Below are 23156 nucleotides of genomic sequence, written 5' to 3' on the forward strand. Positions count from 1 at the left end.
CTGGAGGATCGGTACGGAGACGTCTGTACTTTTCTTCCAAAGGCTATGAAGTTTAGGAACAAATTTCACTTCTATTCTTCTCTGTCGTGCGATTTTGTTCTGTCAATGCTAATTGAACTCTTCTACTCTTATTCTCTAGCAGATAGCGAGAACACATACTGCATCTTCAGGTGAGCAGCAGCCAGAGCCCCCAGTGGCAACTCCTACTAGGGGTAAGGGTCAAGGCCGAGGCTGTGCCAGAGGCAGGGACAGGGCTCAACCCAGATCCCGAGAAGCAGCCCCAGCAGTGGAGCCTCAGGTAGAGTTTGACGAGGAAGTTCTAGCCCAGACTGTTCCATTCGAGCTAGCTCAGGTTCCGGAGGGGTTCATTGCCACCCCAGTGCTTCAGGATGCTTTGATCCGTTTGGTGGGCCTTATGGAGAGTGTGGCCCAGACTTGCACATTTCCCATAGCACCAGCCTTCTCTCAGGCTGGAGGAGGAGCACAGACTTTTGCTACCCACACTCCGGAGCAGATGGTTCCCCGGTATCAGACTCCAGCAGCTCATCCAGTCGGAGTAGTTGAGAGCTTGATTTTAAAAATGAATTAACTTAGAAAAACAACCCGAGATCCCAAAATACTTTCTTCATTGTAAAGAACCGATTAATACTTGGAGAAAACTTTCCAAATTATGACTTAGTACTGCCCCAAAATGTTAAAGTGTTATAAAGATTCATTATCCTTATACTACTGATACGTGAGAAACCATTAGGTTATTGGCTCTAAGAATATATATCATAAAGCAAAGACTCAATGTTGTGAAGAGCGTGAAGCGAGGAAAAGCGACAACCCCCATTTTGCTTAAAGCGAGAAGCGGAACGCTCGCTTTTTTGAAGTGAAGTGAAATTTTTAAAAAATAAATAAATAAATACTGCATAGACAACACATATAATTGTAAACAAATGTTCAATACTTCAATGTAAAAACTAAAGAGTAGCATCAATTAAAGCACAAAATGAGTATCATATTCTTCTACAAGATTGTCAAATTCTTGTATTCCACTATCATTATTATATTGCTCGTCATCTTCTTCAAATTCTTCTTCTTCATCAACTAGGGACAAAGTAGCGGCCTCTTTTCCCTTCCTCTGTGAACTTGAAGTTGAGGTACTCCCCCTCAAATCATAAATCCTCTCCCCAATTCCACGCGCCTCCGCAATATCACCTCAAGTGAAATCAGAAGTTTCCTCAAATACTTCTTTATCTGCATGATCTTTCGGGACTCCAGTTAGCCATTCATTAACATCATCGATGTTGTCCAAACTAATTGGATCAGTTACATTGCGAGCGTTTTAACGACGCATCAATGTTCTATTGTACTTAATAAAGACTAGATCATTGAGACGCTTCAAGGTTAGTTTGTTCCTCTTTTTGGTATGAATCTACAAATAATAAGTAATTAGTAAGATTAGGACAATTGAGATATAATTTAATTATCTCAATATACTAAATCTTTCTTCTTAGTTCTTACATGTTCAAACACGCTCCAATTCCTTTCACATCCGGATGAGCAACATGTTAGACTTAGAACCTTGATTGCAAACTTTTGTATATCTGGAGTGAAATGGCCATATTGCTTCCACCATTCAACTGTAGAAGTAGAACAAATATTCAAAACATAATATTGATAAAGAAATAACTTATTAACTATAAAGCAACATATAAGCACTCGCTCACCTGGTGACTTCATCTTTCTTTGTCTAATCGCCATGTTTTTCCAAAAAGTTGCTTAGCATTCCTATAAGTACTAAATTACTCTGTTATTTTATCTTGTACAGATTCTTCAGGTATCAACTTCTCAATACATTCAATGTATCCCTTCCACAAATCTTCATCTCCTAGAATCCTCTCTTCATTGTCATAAAACAATTCAGGTTCAAAACAAGTCCAGCTGCATGCAAAGGGCGATGAAGCTGACCATCCCACCTTTTATCTATGATCTCAAAGACTCTATTGTGTTTTCTTTAATCACTAAAAGAGGCTTGAATATCCTCCTTTGCTCTATCCATTGCTTCGTAAAGGTAGCCCATTGGTGGCCTTTTCTCCCCATCCACCAAATGAAGCGCTTTAACTAAAAGACCACCAATCTTCAATGCATGAACCACATTATTCCAGAATGAAGGAGAAAGTATAATATCTGCAGATTCTCTCCCTCGAGCTTCCTTTCCATAGGCACTGTTAGTGTACTCATCTGAAACAAACAACTTCTTCAAATTGCTTTTTTGCTCATACATCCTATGTAAAGTCAAGAAAGCAGTAGCAAATCTTGTCTTTGCAGGTTTCACCAAGCTTCTTTGTTTAGTGAATCTCTTCATCATATTCAATAACAAAGGCCTTTGAACAATATAGGAATGCACTCTAATTGCCTAATTAAAGACTGAACTGAAGGGTCTTTCCTTGAAATCACCGAAGATCAAATTTAGTGCAATGTGTTGCACACGGAGTCCAATAAATATATGGGTACCCCAACAGACATCAAATCACCAGCTTTAACATTTTCACTGGCGTTGTCCGTGACAACTTGAATAACATTTTCTGCTCCAATAGTCTATTGTACTCTTGAACAAGGAGTACATTTTGGTTGAATCAGTCAAAGAGTTGCTTGCATAAACAGACTCAAGAAACAGGCTTCCCTTAGGAGAATTCAACAATATATTGATGATCATTTTTTCATTTTTTGTCGTCCACTTATCCATCATAATGGAACAACCAAACTTGTTCCATTCTACTTTGTGCTCCTCCGCGATTTTGTTTACCTCTTCTACCTCTTTTTTTAGATAAGGACCTCTAACTTCATGATAAGTTGGAGGTTTCATTCATGGACCATATTGGCCTACGCCTCGATAAAAGCAGAAAAAGTGTCAATATAATTAACACAATTAAAAGGAAGACATGCATTAGACATCCACCGCGCAAACATTATAACTGCATGATCCCTTAAAATCGCTTTGGCATCAATTTGAGGATTATCACTTTTTCCTTCCTTATCTCCAAATTTTTGCGGGAAGTAACAATCCATAGGACCTTTGGTTTAGCTAGTAGATCCACGACTAGAAGACATTGTTTGCATCTTTCCCCATTTTTGTGATTTTGATGAAAGCGAGGAAGCATTGTCACCTTCTTCTATTTCATCATCGTCATCATCAAGATTATACAATTTTTGTTCATGAATCATTTGAGTCTTTAACTCTCTTTTTTTGAAGGAATGTTTTCAATTCTTCCTTCACATGAGACGAAAGTTTAGGACAAGATGTGACATTTGGATCACCACCGATTAGATGCGCTTTTTGACGATAGATTCCCCCATTTGAAATCTTATCACAAAAAAGACATCTAATTGTCATCTTGTTGGTCCCGCTAACTCTTACAGAGTAAGTTCAAGCCGAGTCTTTCCTATCTTCTTTTGATGTAATTAAAAGAACAACTACATAACACATAAGAAAGGCAATTAGAACTAAGAATAAAAGATATAAAAATTAGAGGAATTCTATGTTAAAAACTGGGAAGTATTTTCTGAAAAAGAACCGAAGGTAAAAAAAATTAAAGAAATTCGCTAGCATTTCGTTATTTTTTGAACATTTAAACAGTGAAAGAAAAAGAAAAAGAAGACTTGAACTTGAAGTTGAAGAAGAAGAAGAACCCTAGTTGATGCTTTCAAAATTCAGAAGTCGAAATCGGGTCCCGCTAACTCTTACAGAGCAAGCCCAAGCTGGGTCTTTCCTATATTCTTTTGGTGCAATTAAAAGAACAACTACATAACACATAAGAAAGGCAATAAGAACTAAGAATAAAGGATATAAAAATTAGAGGAATTCTATGTTAAAAACTAGAAAGTATTTTCTGAGAAAGAACCGAAGATAAAAAAAAATCGCTAGCATTTCGTTATTTTTTGAACATTTAAACAGTGAAAGAAAAAGAAAAGAAGACTTGAACTTGAAGTTGAAGAAGAAGAAGAACCCTAGTTGATGCTTTCAAATGCTTTCAAAATTCAGAAGTTGATGAAGAAGAAGTCGACCAATGTCTCTGCTTTAAAATCATAGTCGCTGCTGTTCGATTAATGAAAGACCAGTGTTTAATCACAAAAATTTGTTTTTAATGTTTCTCTCGCTTCGCTTCGCTTTCCCGCTTCTTGCTTTTTAGTGGGAAGTAGTCGCTTTTCTACACTTGAGTCACTTCACCGTGCTGAAGCGTGCCCCTGCTCGCTTAAAGCGAGGAAGCGGGCTCTTTTTAAACACTACAAAGACTCTAAATGACTAATTAAAGTTCAATCATTAGGTGACAATTCTACGTTCAAGAGTAAACACATATAACTGAAATAAAAGTTAGTCGCAATAGCAGGTAAGTAAAATAAGTGAAACAAAGTGAAATAATCTGAAGCCATGTCCAAGCCCCACAGAAGATTTTATCACCTGCATTTTTTTTATGTCTAAACACGGTAAAAGCTGGAAAAGGGACTCGGGGATGTGCAGCCTCCACGTGGTGTTACGGCGTCGTTGAGTCTCAAAGTGAAACTCTTCGGCTCCGCTGTTGTTGGGCAGTGAACGGGGGTCGTCGATCTCGAATCTACTCTTTCATCACGGGCAGATTCGAATTAGAATCAAGCGAACTAAAATCTCTCTGTTGTGATTAAAGTCAATAGAGACAGAGAAATTTTTAAAGAGAGACAACAACGGCTAATGAGTAGTGTTTGATTCTAGGCAGTGTTTGAGAGTGAAGCTCTTCTGTTGTTCAAGTTAAGTAAACGAGACAAAGGCTTCTCATAGTTGGTAAGATTTGAGAGGTAGAGTGGCGACTGAACAGCTTTGAGCAGTGGAAAATTCGTGTAAGCCTTTAAAGTGAAGTGGGCGACTGAAAAACCTTGAAGCTCAAAATGGTGGCTACCACCAAAAACATCCAAACTTAGGGTTCTCCCAACAGTGAATTTGGGCGGGATTTTTAGAATTAGCCGTTTGAGAGTCCAGACAGACCTTCAACAACGGTCAAAAATCTTTTGAGATAACAGATGAGAAATGAAGAAAAATCCATTCCAAAAGGAAAAGATTAATATCTAACCTCTCGTGACTTACCCTGCTACAAATGTCGATGAAGTGATTCAAGAGACTTTCACAAAAATGGGGGAGCATTTCTTTGAATAAGGTTGAGGAAAGTCGCACCTTTTACCAAAACAGGGATGAAGCCAAAATTGCTTTCTGCTACTACACGCAGAGGAGCAGAAGGAGAGATCAGTTAGGGTAACGTCGTTGTTTGGTTAAGGATTCTAGAGGATTCTATGGTGTGGGCTAGGCGAATTGGGCTTTCAAGTTGGGTTAAATGAGTTGACAAATTTGGACTTCTCTAGTAAATGGGCTTAACCGAAATGGGCTAGTTCTTTTAAGATTTTGGTTCATTTTCCTTTCTTCCTTGTATATTTCTTTGAGCTTCTATTTAGATTTAAAATAATTTTATTAGCCACATTATATAATACTACATAATATTATTAGTTAAACTAGTTAATGTTACTTAAAATAATTATGGTAGCTAGAATTTAAATTTAGAAAATAACTTACACTAATTGTTAAGTAAAACATCATCACAAGTGTAAATATTTATAAGATGTTTAATTAAAAAAATATTACTAATTAATTATATAAAGAGAAAATTGTGTTTTTGGAAATAATAATAGATATAACTATAATAGTTTTAATAATAATAACAAATAGGCATAGTTTGTATTAAAAATATAGTAGAATAACTATCTTATATTATTAGTGATATAGGAAGTTTAAAGATATAATTTGGAAGAAAGGAGGGACAAAATTGCATATCAATACCATTTTCTTTTGAAATTATGGAAATGGGATTATGGAACAAGCCACAATTTCAATCCAGTAGCATATTTCGTCTCTCTCAACCATCAGAGGAAAAGATTTTTTCTCGGATTCTCCTCTCAATCAGCCATCCGAAAATGATTGGATCAAATTAAATTTCTTAAGATTGTTAGTAATCCATGTACAAAACCAGAAAATTTTGTAAAGTAAAAGAGAAACAAGAATGCATATGAAGAACAAAATTAAATTCGAGCCCACTGAATTCACAGTGTGTCCTTAAAGAATTTAATCCTCTCATTGTTGCTCAAGGTTATGGATTAATTCATCACAGGATAGAACAGAATAACTATCATGTGATAGGTACATTACAAATCACAGAACTTCAGCGAATTCAACAAAGGGAACAAATCACACTTGACACTACATTTTATTTGAAAACTAATGCAACAATGTAAAAAATAGGATAGAAGTTTTCAGATTTTCTATGTATAAAAAATGAGGTCTAAGCATCTAAATTTATAGACAATAAAAGAATAAAACGAACAGATAGCAATTCAAGAGATAGACTCTTTCATTCACGCCCCTAAATAAAAACTCAACAAATATCAATTCTCCTTATTAAGCCACGTACTCACCAAACCACAAACGACTAGGAGACTGTAATATCCTTGTAAAGGTAAAGCGTGCAGTGACTTTACATAGGGATAAAACAATGACATATTTACTGATTGACTCCAATATGTGAATTCAAACAATAAGCATTATTATTTTAACGCTAAAATATGAACTCACAAGCTACTAGCAAATGACAAGGGAAACATCAATATGTGGGCTTAGCAGCTAAATTCACAAATTCCCTTTAGAATTTAGATTAGTATTCTATTTTATTTTATTTTTAATAAAAAAAAATTATGGGCATCACTTATACCTCAAGCCTAATCTTTAGAGCTTTCACAAGTGTAAACTCTGACGGCCTTAAAGTAGAGGGCATTGTAAGCATTTAAATTTTATCGGATTTAATACATAAAATAATTTGGACTATATTAAATTCAAGATATTAATCCAAACAAATATTGTGGCTAGTAAATTGGACTAATTATTTAAATCCAATATATATGTGTTGGGTTGGTCTATTTAATTGGATTACAAATTAAATGATAAGCCCACTTCATTAGCCCAATATCCAAATGACTATTAGCCCATCTTAAAATCCAAACTCATGCTACATGTCAAGTGATGTGGCAATCCAAGTCAAAAGAACGAGCTAATAAAATCACGATACGTGTCAAGTGACGTGGCAATCCAAGCCAAATAAATTAACCAATGAAATCATGCCATGTGTCAAGAAAGTGTGGCATACCAAGTTAAATCAACAACCTTTAGAGTTGTGCCAAGTGTCTAGATGATATTGGTCAGTTCAAATAGACCAATCAAATCACAGAGCCACACCACTCTCTACAACTATAAATAGAGGTCTTCATAAAGCTAGAAGATACCAAAAGTGATAACAAGAAGCAAGCAGAGAGCTCGTGGATTAAACACCGCAAATTTCTCTACAAGCTACAAATTCAAGCACTTAATTAAGCTTGTAACGACCCGACCGATCGTTTTGAGAGTTATAGCCCCGATCCTCTGTCTACTATTTTTTTCGTGTCTTTTTCTACTTACGTGTCTTTTCGGGAGGTGTTGGTTGTGGTTTCGGAGTGTTTTGGGACACGTCGTCCCTAAACGGAAGCTTAAGTCTTAGGATTTTGACCGTAGTCAGAACTATGTAAAAATGACTCCGTAATGGAGTTTTGTTGGTTCCGTTAGCTTCGTTGCGTGATTTTGGACTTAGGGACGTGTCCGAATTTGTGTTTTGGAGGTCTGTAGCTCATTTAGGCTTGAAATGGCGAAAGTCAAAGTTTGGGAGATTTTGACCGGCAGTGGACTTTTTTGATATCGGGGTCGGATTAAATTTAGAAAGTTGGAGTTCGTCCGTAAGATTGAATATGATTTGTGTGCAAAATTTAGGGGTCAATCGGATGTGGTTTCGTAGGTTTCGGCATTAGTTTTAGAAATTAAAAGTTTCAAATTCATCAAGTTTGAATCGGAGAGTGAATTGTGTTTTTAGCGTTGTTTGGTGTGATTCGAGGGCTCAACTAAGTTCTGTAACGACCCGACTTGTCGTTTTAAGAATTAACGCCTCGGTCAGTGATTTAAGCTCTCGAGCAGCTTCGCAATATGTATTATGACCCGCGGGTGTGGTCGAGTTTGAATTACTGAAAATACGAAATTAAATTAAAAGAACAATCCTTATTTAGAAGCTTAAATGGAAAGAATTGACTAGAGAGTTGATTTTTGAGCAAACAACTCCTGAATAAAATTTTGATGATGTCAATAGCTCCGTATGATGATTATAGACTTAAGGGCGTGTCCGAAAAATTATTTGGAGGTCTGTAGAGGAATTAGGCTTGAAATGTCGAAAGATGAATTTTTGGGAAGTTTGACCGTGGGGATGGCTTTTTGGTATCGGGGTCGGAATCCAATTTTGAAAATTTTTATAGTTCCATTATATTATTTATGACTTGTATGAAAAATTTGAGGTCAATCGGAGTTGATTTGATACGTTTCGGCTTAAAATATAGAAGTTGGAAGATTTAAAAACTCATAATTTGATTCGATGCGCGATTCATAATTTCGGCGTTGTTTGGCGTTGTTTGAAGTCTCAACTAAGTTCGTATTGTATTTTGGTACATGTTGGTATATTTGATTGAGGTCCCGAGGGCCTCGGGTGGATTTCGGAAGGTAAACGGAATGGATTTCGGACAAAGAGGGTTACTGAAAATTTATGTTGGAGAGCTGTTCGCCAGAAATTTTTGGTGCATGGAGCCAATTTTGGAAGCTTATATCTCGTACTCTATAAGGAATATGAAAATATTTAAAACATCAAAGTTGTAGACCTTTGATTTTAGTTTTCAGAATGTTAAACCATTCATCATTTGGACATTTATACAAAAGGTTATGATGGATTGAATGAAGGCTGGTATGGCAGTTTCGCTAGAAATTTCTGATGTGTAGAGCCGACTTTGGAAGCTTATATCTCGCAATTCATAAGGAATCAGAAAATTATCAAAACATAAAAGTTGTAGTTCTTTGATTCTAGTTTCCAGAAAGTTAAACCATTCATCATTTGAATATTTATACATAAAATTATGATTGGTTGAATGAAGGCTAGTGCAAGCAAATTCTGGTGCGGACTTTTAGTGACGGAAAATGGACTTTTAGTGACGGATGGGCAGAAACTTAAGGACCAAAAATGGTCACTTCCTTCATTTCGTTTTGGATTTTTGGAGCACGGTTCTTGGGCGATTTTTACGGAAAAACATTGGGGTAAGTGTTCCTTATCCTATATTGATTTTATTTTATGATTCCATACTCATTTACAACATGAATTCGTGAATTTATGGAAGAAAAATCAAGATTTTTGCCAAATCTTCCAAAAATAAAAATTTAAGATTTGGAGGTCGAGTTGTTATCAGAATTTGATAAAATTGGTATGGGTGGACTCGTAATTGAATGGGTTATTGGATTTCGTAATTTTAGCCGGATTCCGAGACGTGGGCCCCACGGACAAATTTTTGAGTTAATTTCGGATTTTTATTGAAAAATATAGTATTTTCTTATGGAATTGATTCTATAATTTTTGTTGACTGTATCAAATAATTATAACTAGATTCAAGCGGTCCGGAGGTCAATTCAAGCAAGAAGGCAAATTTGGAATATCAGCATAACTTCAAATAGGTAAGTGTCTTGCCTAACCTCGAGTGGGGGAATTACCCCTTAGGCATCGAGTCTTATGTTTCATTTGTGAAATATGAAAAGCCGTGTACGCTAGGTGACGAGTACGTACTCCGGCTTATATGTGCAAATTTTATTGGATTAAAGTCTTAGGCATTATTGTGTAGTAAATTGGATAATTGTTGGCATTTATTAAATCATCTAATTGCCATGCCTAAATTCTTGTTGTTGAATTTATTTTTATATGACAATTTGACGTGATTGTTACTTGAAAATGTATGTAATTTCGTGAGTATTGCTGGTTTGATATTTCTTGGAATTTAATTTCATTATGAATTTTTCCTATGCAAATATTTAATTAAGCAAGTTTAAAAAGAAGTGTTTATAATTATCTAAATTTGGACTAATGAAGTTGTTGCCCTATGCTGATTATTTTCTATCTCTGTTGATTGTTTTTTAGATTTTATATATATTGTGTGGAGCCTTGGGCTATTTGTTGTGAAATTAATTGATTTGATTGTATCTTTGGAATTGTTTGTGGACATTGGACAAATTGTGATATGAATTGATTTTGTTATGTTGCCGTGATAATTTTTCGTGTAAATTGTTGTGTTATGTGAGTTATTATTTTGAGGATATAAGGGTGGCATTTCACCGCTGATATTATGTGGGTATAAGGGTGGCATTTCACTGTTGTTATGTTTGTTGGAATATTGTCTGGGCGGAGCGATAAGGGTGGCTATAGGAGAGATAAGGGTGGCAATAGGAGCGATAAGGGTGGCTATAAGAGGGATAAGGGTGGCAATATGAGAGATAATGGTGGCTATTGATATTGCCGGGACAGAGGGATAAGGGAGGCAATTATAGGAGTGATAAGGGTGGCTATAGGAGAGATAAGGGTGGCTATTATCATGGACGATATGTGATGATGTGGTATTGTGGTGTTGATGATTTTTATGAAATTTTTTTGTATTTATTTTTATACCTTGTGCAATTTATCTTGTTGTTGGTAAATTGATAACAATCTGATTTATGTTGAATTAAGGAGCTTATGGCTATTGCCAGGTGGATTATAAAATGAAATATGGGCACGAGGTACCGTGAGTAAATAATGAGGATATTGGCAAGTGAATTGTCCATGCAGGTGTGGTATGAAATGAGGGCACGAGTTGCTGTGATTAAATGATAATGATACTTGGCGCGTGAATTGTCCTTGCAGTTGTGATATGAAATGAGGGCACGAGGTGTCAGAAAAATACGATGATTTAATTATGGGCACGAAGTGCCGTGGAGATATGAAAAATGGGCTAAGACCCGTATTTACGAAAAATATAAAAATGGATTGAGATCTGTATTTTTATGATTATGAAATGAGGTGTCACATGGTGACTTTTTAATTCAAGAATTACATTCAAAATATTTATTTTGAAGGATTTTTATTTAGAAAGTATTATATGAAAGAATTGTATTTGAAAGATATTTATTTGAGGAAATTATATTTGAAGAGATTTATTGAAAGAATTATATTTGAAAGATAATTATTTGAGAAAATTATATTTGAAATAGAGTTATTTGGGAGAATTATATGTGAAAGACATTTATTTGAAGAATTTGATTTAATTGGGTGTACTTGTATTTATTATTTGTTGAGCGATATTAATAGTGTTTTGTTGTCTTGCTGTGCATATCAATGGTTGTTTTATGTTGCCCTTATTGTTATTTGTTCCTATTATTTTGTATATTATATTGCACAGGTTATTAGACTAGTGAGTGTCTTGACTATACCTCGTCTCTACTCCACTGAGGTTAGTCTTGATACTTACTAGGTAGTGACCGTGGTGTACTCATACTATACTTCTGCATATTTTTATGCAGAGCCAGGTATTGAAGATATCGGACTCGGACAGAGTTAGAGTGGGATCGCAATGATTCAAGGTAGAGTTGTTTGGTCGTCGATGTTCCTTGGAATCTTTCCATTTTATTGTATTGTTATTTATTATTAAAACAATATTAAGTATTCGATCCTTGAGATCATTTCGTGTATTCAGTTAGAGTTCGTGACTCAGTACTACCAGTGTTGGGAGGTTATTATATTTGTAATTATTTTCGCTGTTAGTTTCTATTTTTTTTTTAAAAAAAATGGCTTGAATTGTAATTAAAATCGGCTTACTTAGTGTTAGAGACTAAGTGTCATCACGACGCCTGTGGTGAAATTTTGGGTCGTGACAAGTTGGTATCAGAGCTCTTGGTTCATAGGTTCTATGAGTCTAGTAGAGTCTTGCGGATCAGTACGAAGACGTTTGTACTTATCTTCGAGAGGCTACTGAACTGTTTAGAAATTTTTTGCTTCTTTCGTTCCTTATCGTGCGACATTTATTCAGCTTGAAGCATATATCTTATATTCTTTTGCATCCACTCATGTATGAAATTGCGCACTCAATATCAACTATGGGCCAACGGTTCGTGATACTACATAAGGGTTATAAGGGAGCCAGGGTTGCTCAACCATTGTTACCACGTGTCGTCCAGATAGAGGAAGTGGAAGTATTGAGAGATCATTCAGTTGTGCATATCGGGGTGCAACAAGTTCTGACATCTGGTCGATAAGTACGATCTTAAGAAGTTTTAATTAGTTGCCTAATCATCACAATCGTGGTAGGGTCACGAGGTGGATGTAGATCTGAAGATAGTTGGTGATATTAAAGATTATGTAGTTCGTATGGGATTTCCATTTAGTGAAACGTACATACTAGCAGTCAAGGCATTCGAGGAAGCAATTTTTGTCTATCACGAGGATGACATGAGCCTAATAAATGGCTTGATATGTTTTATGACTGGTGACGTACGAGCGGTGAAGGTTAGTATTGTGAATCATCGGACTGTGTCTTATGTCTTCGCGCCAAGTGAGGGGAGTACACTATCAACGATCAGATTGCGAGGTCATGTGTTATATCAGTTTTGGCCTGAGATGTATTTATGTGGTATTGAAAGGTTCTCCGAAATTTATATATGATTAAGATGTGAGATTTGTATGGGATGATGCTAGGGCTTGCGGTATTCTCGCGTCCTTAATAATTCTACATTTAAGTATCAGCAGGGTCACAATATTCGGGGTGCTACAGCAAGTTCTTTTAGTGCACCACCGACACAGGGTTCCTATAATGGTTATTCTAGTTATCTGGCACAGACTCAGTATGAGCATCCAAACCTGCAAAGAGGTTGTTATCAGTGTGGTGATACTAGGCACATCATGAGAGATTGTCCCAGACTTGGGAGAGGCAGATTTCATCAGAATACTCCAGCTACAAGCTTTATTCCAGTTAATACTCCGCGTGCATATCCAGTTAGGGTTGGAGGAAAGGCGGGTAGAGGGAGCCTAAGAGGTGGAGGCCCGACCCGTTGTTATAATTGCTATGAATTGGCTGAGGCTGATACACCAGATGGTGTAGTTACAGGTATGATCCTGATCTGTTATAAAAAGATATATTCCTTAATTTGATTCGGTTCTGAATTTTGAGGCGAGTCCTCCTATTATGCTCTGCTTATGGGTGAGCTTTGTAATTTTGTGACCCGCTTATATGTTTATCCTTGTTGGGAGATTTGAAGATGTGAGCACGTGTCTGTCATTTTTATTTTTGGGCACCATTGAGGGCTATAAGTCCAAAAGTAATTTTTATTATTCATTACACTGGGTTTGATGTGTTTCGGAATAATTGATTCCAATTTTATGAATTATAAGCCCTACCGGTATGAGGGTTCATTATGTGTTATGAAAAATGTTATGAAATTTATTAAAAAGAAGAAAGAAAGGAAATTGAAATTTCAGTTGGCACAATGTGCAAAATACTTGTGATTCGGAGTTGAGGACGCGATCCTCGCATTTTTATATGATGTGAAATATTTAAATCGGGCTACGAGCCACAGTGGAAGTTATATAAGGACGAGGTCCTTGTGGTGAAATATTTATGAGTTTAAATTCTCCCTTTGTGAAGTTTAATTCGTACTATAGTATTAATAGGGAGTTATGCCTGATCGACTTATGTGATAATTCTTTTATGTATTTTTGTGCCATAATTGTGCTATAATTATTGAGTTTTAGCCTACGAGGTGAGTGCCCAGGTGGCGTTAAATGTGACTCATTAAGTCGGGTAAATAGCTATGAGGTCTTCATGCCTCACATTTTGCTTTTAGTGTTGTGAAAATTCGAAACGAGCTTTTGGTTAATATGAGGTTAATTGGCGATGTTGTAATCGATTATGAACAACTATTAAGACCAGAGATGTGGTGATTGACATACATATGATGTGCTTCATGTCATGATATCATTATGATAATGCAGTGCTTGTAATACTGAGATTGGTGTTATTGATATATACATTATAGTGCTTTGTTGGTTTGTGGATGTGTTGTTAGGAGTTGTTTTGGTGTTACTCTGGCAGGTGGATAAGCCCAATTACAGGGGAGACTCTGCCGAAAATTCTGGAAAATTTGGTAGTTTGTAAAATTTGGGGGATTGAGACGTGCAAAAGAAGAGATAAGTTATGTTGTGTGTTTGGGGGCGAATGATCCTAAGTGAGGGAGAATGTAACACCCCAGAAAAATTTTAAAATATTTCAACACTATCAAGAAAGTTGATGTGTGCGTAGGCACGAGTTACTATAGCCAGTTGAGACTAATACCATGCGTTGATATGAAAATCAAGCCTTCTGAAAATGTTTGGAGTGTAAGAAAATTATTTTAAAATTTATAAGTATGGATAAAAGAAATAATCTCAACCGAGATGGTGTTGTCGGACCCATGTTAGATTGCGGGATGTAGAATCACCCACGAGTATGTATGTAAGGATACACTCAGTAATTTAAAGTCCTTAGAAAGATTCTTCGCACGTTCGAGGACGAACATGTGTTTAAGATGTGGAGAATGTAACGACCAGACTTGTCATTTTAAGAATTAACACCCCGTTCAGTGACTTAAGGTCTCGAGCAGCTTCACAATATATATTATGACCCGCGGATGTGGTCGAGTTTGAATTACTGAAGATTCGGAATTACATTAAAAGAACAATCCTTATTTAGAAGCTTAAATGGAAAGAGTTGACCGAAGAGTTGACTTTTGAGCAAATCACTCCAGAATAGAATTTTGATGATTTTAATAGCTCCGTATGGTGATTATGGACTTAGAAGCGTGTCCGGAAAATTATTTGGAGGTCTGTAGAGGAATTAGGCTTGAAATGGCGAAAGATGAATTTTTAGAAAGTTTGACCGGGGGGTTGACTTTTTTATATCGGGGTCAGAATCCAGTTATGAAAATTTTAATAGTTCTGTTATGTCATTTATGACTTGTGTGCAAAATTTGAGGTCAATTAGAATTGATTTGATACATTTCAGCGCAAAATATAGAAGTTGGAAGATTTGAAAACTCATAATTCGATTCGAAGCGCGATTCATAATTTCGGCATTGTTTGGTGTGGTTTGAAGCCTCAACTAAGTTCGTATTGTATTTTGAGATATGTTGGTATATTTGGTTAAGGTCCTGAGGGCCTCGGGTGGATTTCGAAAAGTAAACAGAATGGATTTCGGACAAAGAGGGTTGCTGAAAATTTCTGTTGCACAGTTGTTCGCCAAATATTTCTGGTGCATGGAGCTAACTTTGGAAACTTATATCTCGCACTCTATAAGGAATTTGAAATTATTTAAAACGTGAAAGTTGTAATCCTTTGATTCTAGTTTTCAGAATATTAAACCATTCATCATTTGGACATTTGTACAAAAAGTTATGATGGATTAAATGAAGGCTGGTAGGGCAGTTTTGCCAGAAATTTTGCCAGAAATTTCTGATGCGTGGACCCGACTTTGGAAGCTTATGTCTCGCAATTCATAAGGAATCAGAAAATTATCAAAATATAAAAGTTGTAGTTCTTGGATTCTAGTTTCCAAAAAATTAAACCATTCATCATTTGGATATTTATACATAAAGTTATGATCGGTTGAATGAAGGCTAGTGCAAGTAAATTTTTGTGTGGACTGTTAGTGATGGAAAATGGACTTTTAGTGACTGAAAATGGACTTTTAGTGACGGATGTGCAGAAACTTAAGGACTAAAAATGGTCATTTTCTTCATTTCGTTTTGGATTTTTGGAGCACGGTTCTTGGGCGATTTTTGGGCGATTTTCACGGGAAAACATTGGGGTAAGTGTTCCTTATCCTATATTGATTTTATTTCATGATTTCATACTCATTTACATCATGAATCCATGAATTTATGGAAGAAAAATCAAGATTTTTGCAAAATCTTCCAAAAACAAAAATTTAAGATTTGGAGGTCGAGTTGTTATCAGAATTTGATAAAATTGGTATGGGTGGACTCGTAATTGAATGAATTGTTGGATTTCGTATTTTTCGCCAGATTTCGAGATGTGGGCCCCACTGGCAAATTTTTGAGTTAATTTTGGTTTTTTATTAAAAAATATAGTATTTTCTTATGGAATTGATTCTATAATTTTTGTTGACTGTATCGAATAATTATGACTAGATTCGAGCGGTCCGGAGGTCAATTCAAGCAAGAAGGCAATTTTGAAATATCGGTATAACTCAAATAGGTAAGTGTCTTGCCTAACCTCAAGTGGGGGAATTACCCCTTAGGCATCGAGTCTTATGTGCCATTTGTGAAATGTGAAAAGCCGTGTACGTGAGGTGACGAGTACGTACTCGGACTTATATGTTCAAATTTTATTGGATTAAAGTCTTAGGCATTATTGTGTAGTAAATTGGATAATTGTTGGCATTTATTAAATCATCTAATTGCCATGCCTAAATTCTTGTTGTTGAATTTGTTTTTATATGACAATTTGATGTGATTGTTACTTGAAAATGTATGTAATTTCATGAGTATTGCTGGTTTGATATTTCTTGGAATTTAATTTTATTATGAATATTTCCTATGCAAATATTTAATTAAGCAAGTTTAAAAAGAAGTGTTTATAATTATCTAAATTTGGACTAATGAAGTTGTTGCCCTATGCTGATTATTTTCTATCTCTGTTGATTATTTTTGAGGTTTTATATACATTGTGTGTAGCCTTGGGCTATTTGTTATAAAATTAATTGATTTGGTTGTATGTTTGGAATTGTTTGTGGCCCTTAGGCAAATTGTGATATGAATTGATTTTGTTATATTGTTGTGATAATTTTTTGTGTAAATTATTGTGTTGTGTGAGTTATTATTTTGAGGATATAAGGGTGATATTTCACCGTTGATATTATATGGGTATAAGGGTGGCATTTCACTGTTATTGTATTTGTTGGAATATTGTCTGGGCGAAGCGATACTGGTGGCTATAGGAGGGATAAGGGTGGCAATAAGAGCGATAAGGATGGCTATTGATATTGTCAGGGCGGAGGGATAAGGGAGGCTATTATAGGAGTGATAAGGGTGGCTATAAGAGAGATAATGGTGACTATTGTCAGGGACGATATGTGATGATGTGGTATTGTGGTGTTGATGATTTTTATGTGATTTTTTTGTATTTATTTTTATACCTTGTGCAATTTGTCTTGTTGTTGGTAAATTGATAACAATCTGATTTATGTTGAATTAAGGAGCTTATGGCTATTGCCAGGTGGATTATAAAATGAAATATGGGCACGAGGTACTGTGAGTAAATAATGAGGATATTGGCAAGTGAATTGTCCATGCAGGTGTGGTATGAAATGAGGGCACGAGGTGCTGTGATTAAATGATAATGATACTTGGCGCGTGAATTGTCCTTGCAGTTGTGATATGAAATGAGGGCACGAGGTATCAGGAAAATACGATGATTTAATTATGGGCACGAAGTGCCGTGGAGATATGAAAAATGGGCTAAGACCCGTATTTACGAAAAATATAAAAATGGATTGAGATCCGTATTTTTATGATTATGAAATGAGGTGTCACATGGTGACTTTTTAATTCAAAAATTACATTCAAAATATTTATTTGGAAGGATTTTTATTTAGAAAGTATTATATGAAAGAATTGTATTTGAAAGATATTTATTTGAGGAAATTATATTTGAAGAGATTTGTCGAAAGAATTATATTTGAAAGATAATTATTTGAGAAAATTATATTTGAAATAGAGTTATTTGGGAGAATTATATGTGAAAGACATTTATTTGAAGAATTTGATTTAATTGGGTGTACTTGTATTTATTATTTGTTGAGCGATATTAATAGTGTTTTGTTGTCTTGCTGTGCATATCAATGGTTGTTTTATGTTGCCCTTATTGTTATTTGTTCCTATTATTTTGTATATTATATTGCACAGGTTATTAGACTAGTGAGTGTCTTGACTATACCTCGTCTCTACTCCACTGAGGTTAGTCTTGATACTTACTAGGTAGTGACCGTGGTGTACTCATACTACACTTCTGCATATTTTTATGCAGAGCCAGGTATTGAAGATATTGGACTCGGACAGAGTTAGAGTGGGATCGCAATTATTCAAGGTAGAGTTGTTTGGTCGTCGCAGTCCCTTGGAATCTTTCCATTTTATTGTATTGTTATTTATTATTCAAACAATATTGAGTATTCGATCCTTGAGATCATTTTATGTATTCAGTTAGAGTTCGTGACTCAGTACTACCAGTCTTGGGAGGTTATTATATTTGTAATTATTTTCACTGTTAGTTTCCAATTTTTTTTTTAACAAATGGCTTGAATTGTAATTAAAATCGGCTTACTTAGTGTTAGAGACTAAGTGTCATCACGACGCCTGTGGTGGGATTTTGGGTTGTGACAAGTTCGTATGTGTGTTTAGGACTGGTTGGTATGTTTCGTTGAGGTCCCGGGGGCCTCGGGTGTGTTTTGGATGCTTAACAGATGAAATATTGGACTTATGCAATTGCTGAAGCTTTGCTGGTTTCTAGTGTTTCGCACCTGCGGGGGGGGGGAGGGGGACGGCAGGTGCGGGATCGCACGTGCGGATGAAAGGCACAGATGCGAAATTTGGCATCCCAAGCTGGATTCGCAGGTGCGGAGATAAGCGCGGAGAAGCGGCCTCGCTTCTGCGGTTGGTCAGTGCGCAGGTGCCTGCGACCCCCTTTGTTGCAAGAGCGGATCCACTGGTACGTCCCTCCTCTCGCAGATGCGGACCCAGGGGACTTAAGTTAAGTCCGCACATGCGATGGAATTTCCGCAGGTGCGGCACCGGAGGTGCGGTTGAAGGCTCGCAGAAGCACGTTTACTAGGCAGAAAAGGGAAAATTCGAGGGTTGATTCCCATTTCGATTTTTGGGACTTTGAGATCTCGATGTGAGGCAATTTTTCAAGGTTTCTTCGAGAAGATTGTTGGGGTAAGTGATTCTAACTCGGATTGGGCTATATTTCACGAATCTATTACTGTTTACATCTTCTAATTAGGGATTTGAGTTGGAAATTTTGGGGGGAAATGGTAGAAACTTCATAGGCTATAATTTGAGTTTTGGAGTAATTCTTGTATGGTTAGACTCGTGAGTGAATGAGTGTTCATATTTGTTGACTTTTACCCGATTCCGAGACGCGGGCCCGAGAGGCGTTTTGGGACGATTTCCTAAATTCTCGCTTTAGCTTAGATTTTATTGACTAGATTAGTCTCTTATAGCTATATTTATAGTATGTAATTGATTTTGGTTAGATTTGGGCCATTCGAAGCCGGTTATTCGTGGGAAGAGCATTATTATCGATTTGATTGAGCTTGGTTCGAGGTAAGTGGCTTGCCTAACCTTGTGTGGGGGAAATACCCTTAGGATTTGGTACTGATATTGCTATGTGAGCACCATGTACACGAGGTGACGAGTGCGTACACGGGCTATTTGTTGAAAAGCTTAATTTTTACTGAGTAATTACCTGTTTTCACCTTAATTGAATATACTTGTCACGACCCAATTTCACATATAAGTCGTGATGGCGCCCAACACTACAGCTAGGCAAGCCAACTAATAAATTAGGCATACATTAATAAAATTTAAAACCAAGAAAATATAATAAAACCCAAACTCTATCAATGTGTGTGCTAAGACCTAGTGTCACAAGTGTATGAGCATCTAGTAGATTATACAAAACCTCAAATACTGTCTAAAATAAAAATAGACAGAATGAAAAATACAAAGAGAGACACTAGTAGTTGCAGAACGGATCAGAGAAACATCTCACCACTATGCCCCTGGATAACGTGGGTGTAAGACGATAGGTCTCCCACTAGTACTTGCCTTAGTTTCTTTATAAAAAGTGCAGCAAATGTAGTATGAGTACGTAAACAACGTGTAACAAGTAAGTATCAAGCATAATCTCGAAGTGATAGAGACGAGATGGTCGACTTTGACACTCACTATGGGTCAATAATAATAATTGAAATACAACTAGGATATTTAAATCAGCATGATTTACAAAATTTAAAGTAATTTAGTTAATCAGTGGAAATAATCAAATTCCTTCAAATGCTACAATTCTCAATATATTAATTAAATTCCTTCAATTCAAATAATTTCCAATTTATCAATTAAATATCATTTACAGCAATAACAATTAATTCTTTAGCAAGAATAATAATTCATTAAATTCCAAGGATTTTTTAATTTATCAATTAGCTTCGCAAGCTGAAATAAATTATTAAAATATCATGTAATTATTATTATTTTTAAGCACGATTTCTGCCGAGGACATACGACCCGATCCAGAGTGGCATGTACACTGCCGAGGGACGTGCGGCGCGATCCATAGATGCATCTATCCTGCCGAGGCATTCGGCCCGCTCCACAAGAAAGGAAGACATTTTCTTATTTACCTCCGGAAGGAGAGTATATTTATTATGAGATAAATTTGGGAGGAGAATAATTTCTTTTAACAATTAATTAATTTAAACAGAAAATCAAGCATAAGAGATTGCCATACTTTAATATCTTTATCTAACAAATCACAATATATTCATATATATAAATTAATATTAATTAATCAAAGAATACAATTTATACAAGTAATGCATGCTTTGAGTCTTAAACTACCCGGACTTAGCATTAATAGTAGCTACACGTGGACTCTCGTCACCTCATGCGTACGTAGCTCCCGCAATTATCAGTGATTATTCAATTTAATCCCTATGGGGTAATTTTCCCCTCACAAGATTAGACAAGAGACTTACCTCGTCTCAAAGTCCACTTTTCGATTATCGCGTTGCGTAAAATTCTCGATTCAATGCTGAAAAATCTGAAACTATTCAAAAGTTATATAAAATAATTAATATATGTTCAATATTTCGAAATTCATCTATTAAATAAATTACCCTATACAAAATGGTAAATTTTCTAAAATTCACACCGGGCCCACGTGCCCGGATTCTGGAAATTTTCGGATGAAAACGTTACCCATAATCTTAAAAACTCAAATATATAATTTCTACCCAATTCCATAACTATTTTCGTGGTTAAAATCTCATTTTTATAAAAATCTAGATTTTTTACCTAAACCCTTGATTTCTAAAATTTACTAGTTATAGTCTACCCATAATCTATGTATTTAACTCAAAGGGCGTAGAATTAACTTACCTTCAAGTTGTTAGTTGAACTCCCTTCTCAAAAGCTCTGAAATCTTCCGAAAATGGAGGAAAAATGGGCTCAAAATGTCTGAGCCCCGATTTTTAACCATTCTGCCAAGCAGTGATTTTGCACCTGCAGAAGGGGTACCGCACCTGCGGCTTTCGCACCTACGAAAATTCCTCGCAGGTGCGAGTTCCACTCGCTTGGGCCACGGTCGCATCTGCGCAAATATCCTCGCACCTGCGCGCAGGTGCGCCCAATGTTCCGCACCTGCGATGGCAGGCCTTCATACCCCCTTCCACTTCTGCGATTGAAGCTCGCATCTGCGGCTGTCTAAGTGCAGGTGCAAACGTACCAGAAACATAAAGCTTCAGCATTTTTCTCCCAAGTCCGAAATTGGTCCAAGCCTTGTCCGGTTAATACTCGGGACCCCCGGGGTCCCGCCCGAACATACCAACAGGTTTGAAATCATAAAACCGACTCGCTCGAATTCTCGGAATGCGTAAAACAACATCAAATCTAAGAATCATACCCTAAACCAAATTGATTTAAACTTAAAAATTTCAAGTTCTTCAATTTACTTCCAAAGCGTCGAAATATATTTAAACTACTCAGAATGACACGAAATTTTGCGTGCAATTATTAAATCACTTTACGGAACTATTCCTAAACTCGAAATTCCAAACGGACTTCAATTACTCAAAATCCTTCTCCAAATCAAATTTAAAGAAGTTTAAACCTTAAAATAGTTGATTTTTACTATTAAGCGTCAAAAAGCTCCCGGGTTATCCAAAACCCGATTAAGACATACGCCCAAGTCCAAAATCATCATACGAACCTATTGGAACCGTCCAATCCCGATTCCGGGGTCGTTTTCTCAAAATGTTGACTGAAGTCAAACTTGTCCATTTAAAGCTAACTTAAGGAACTAAGTGTTCCGATTTCAATCCAAACGCTTCTAAATCCCAAACCAATAATCCCCGCAAGTTATAATTTAATAAAAGCATGTTTAGGGAGTTTTATTTTAGGGAACGAGTTTCTAAAAGGCAAAATGACCGGGTGGGACATTACATTCTCCACCTCTTAAACAAACGTTCGTCATCGAACGGGTTTAGAATAATACATGGAGTGCTAAATAAGTGTGGATATTTGCTCCCATTTCCTCCTCATCCTCCCAAGTCGCTTCCTCGACTGGTTGGCCCCTCCACTGGACCTTTACTGCAGAAATCTTCTTGGACCTCAACTAGCGAACTTGTTTATCAACAATGGCAAATGTCTCTTCTTCATAACCCAAACTCTTATCTAGCTGAACTGTGCTGAAGTCCAACATATGTGATAGGTCAGCATGATACTTCCGGAGCATAGATACAAGGAAAATCGGATAAACTCCCGATAGACTGGGAGGCAATGCAAGCTCATAAGCAACCTCCCCAACTCGTCTCAACACCTCAAATGGGCCTATAAACCTTGGGCTCAACTTGCCCTTCTTCCCGAATTTCATGATTCCCTTCATCAGCGAAACCTTCAAGAGAACTTTTTCACCCATCATAAAGGATAAATCACGCGCTTTCTGATTCGTGTAACTCTTCTGTCTGGACTGTGCTGTACGAAGTCGCTCCTAAATCAACTTCACCTTTTCCAAGGCATCCTTTACCAAATCAGTACCATATAACTTAGCCTCACCGGGCTCAAACCATCCGATATGTGAATGGCATCGACGACCATATAAAGCCTCAAATGGAGCCATCTCGATGATGGATTGGTAACTGTTATTATAAGCAAACTCGGCCAAAGGCAGGAAACGATCCCACTGACCTCCAAAGTCAACCACACATGCCCTGAGCATATCCTCCAAAATCTGAATTGTCCGCTCTGACTGCCCGTCGGTCTACGGATGAAAGGTTGTGCTGAGCTCTACACGGGTCCCTAACTCACTCTGTACTGCTCTCTAGAAATGTGAAGTAAACTGAGGGCCTCTATC

The 23156-nt window shown here is 36.5% G+C and overlaps 1 long non-coding RNA gene across 1 annotated transcript; it reads right to left on the reverse strand.

Moving 5' to 3' along the window:
- Positions 1 to 593: 593 nt before the first annotated feature.
- Positions 594 to 5420, reverse strand: LOC107783388 (uncharacterized). The gene is made up of 4 exons (XR_001647445.2): positions 4448 to 5420; positions 1716 to 3462; positions 1510 to 1628; positions 594 to 1420 (listed from the first exon to the last, which is right to left on the reverse strand). It is a non-coding gene; the product is annotated as an uncharacterized LOC107783388 (long non-coding RNA).
- Positions 5421 to 23156: the final 17736 nt, after the last annotated feature.

Source organism: Nicotiana tabacum, chromosome 15, assembly GCF_000715075.1.
Source record: "Nicotiana tabacum cultivar K326 chromosome 15, ASM71507v2, whole genome shotgun sequence".
Classification (NCBI taxonomy): Eukaryota; Viridiplantae; Streptophyta; class Magnoliopsida; order Solanales; family Solanaceae; genus Nicotiana; species Nicotiana tabacum.